Source organism: Elephantulus edwardii, unplaced genomic scaffold, assembly GCF_000299155.1.
Source record: "Elephantulus edwardii isolate Elephantulus edwardi_28Jun2011 unplaced genomic scaffold, EleEdw1.0 scaffold00272, whole genome shotgun sequence".
In the NCBI taxonomy this organism is placed as follows: Eukaryota; Metazoa; Chordata; class Mammalia; order Macroscelidea; family Macroscelididae; genus Elephantulus; species Elephantulus edwardii.
The window spans coordinates 3,335,686-3,337,256 of NW_006400022.1; the positions used below are offsets into that span (position 1 = coordinate 3,335,686).

The following is a 1,571-nucleotide window of genomic DNA, read 5'->3' on the forward strand; positions in this document are numbered from 1 at the left end:
GGTCCTTGGAGAAGGACATCATGCTTGGGAGGGTGGAGGGACAGCGCAGGAGGGGAAGGCCCTCTATGAGGTGGCTTGATTCAGTGACTGGGATAATAGGGATGGGAGTGTCAGAGATAGTGCGATTGTCACAGGACAGAGCAGAGTTTAGGGCTGTTGTACATAGGGTCGCTATGAGCTGCAAGCGACTCGATGGCACATAACAACAACAACAACAAGGCATAAGAACCTATGGTGAGGAAGGAGAAAATGCAAGTTGCTCTGAAGGAATTGGCAAAAACCAAGGCTCCAGGAGTTGACAGCATACCAATTGATTTATTTCAACAAGCAAACACTGCCATGGATGTGCTCACTATGTTGTGCTAAGAAATATGGAGGACAGCCAGCTGGCCAACTGACTGGAAAAGATCTATATTTGTTCCCATTCCAAAGAAGGTGACCCAACAGAGTGCTGAAATTATCAAACAATATCATTAATATCACATGCAAGCAAGATTCTGCTGAAAATTATCCAAAAACGGTTGGAGCAATATGTCAACAGAGAACTGCCAGATGTGCAGGCTGGATTTAGAAGAGGTAGTGGTACTAGGGATATTATAGCTAATGTTAGATGGATCTTAGCAGAAAGCAGAGAATACCAGAAGAATGTCTATCTGTGACTCATTGACTATACAAAGGCTTTTGACAGTGTGGATCACAACAAGCTATGGCTGACTCTGAGAAAAATGGGAATCCCAGAACATTTGATTGTGCTAATGTGAAACCTGTACTTGGACCAAGAGGCAGTTGTCAGAACAGAGCAAGGAGACACTACATGGTTCAAAATCAAGAAGGGGGTTGGCCAGGAATGTATTTTGTCTCCATACTTTTTCAATCGGTATGCAGACAGATAATCTGAGATGCTGGGCTGTACGAGGAGGAAAGTGGCATCAGGATTGGTGGAAGAGTCATCAACAGAATAGTACTGAATGTACCATGGACAGCTAAGAGAACAGACAGGTCCATCCTGGAGATGATAAAAACAGGCTATTCCTTGGAAGCAAGGATTCTGAAGCTTCATTTGACATACTTTGGACATGTTGCAATGGGAGACCAGTCCTTGAAGAGGGACGCCATATTTGGGAAGGTGGAGGGACAGCACAGGAGAGGAAAACCCTCGATTAGATGGATTGATTCAGTGACTGGGGTAAAGAAGGTAGGTGTGTTGGAAACAGTGAGATTAGCACAGGATAGAGCAGTGTTTAGGGCTGTTGTGCATAGGGTCATTGTAAGTTGCAGGTGACTCAACAACACATAACAACAACTACAACAGCAACAAAGGAAATGGACAAATTCCTTGAAACTCATGCCCTATCTAGATTGACAAGGACAAATATAGAACACTTCCACCGACTCATCACAAAAGAAGAAATTGAAAAGGTCATAAAAAGACTTTTCCTATACCCTAAAGAGACCATAAATGACATCCAAGTAGACATATGTATACCCATGTTTATTGCGGCTTTGTTTACAATAGCAAGGAGTTGGAAACAACCTAAATGCCCATCAACAAACGAATGGGTAGAGAAGCT

At 43.2% G+C, this 1,571-nt stretch overlaps 1 protein-coding gene across 1 annotated transcript in view; it reads left to right on the top strand.

The window, feature by feature from the left end:
• LRRK1 (leucine-rich repeat kinase 1) overlaps window positions 1-1,571 on the top strand; it is a 194,752-nt gene that overhangs the window by 43,040 nt on the left and 150,141 nt on the right. The window lies entirely within an intron of this gene.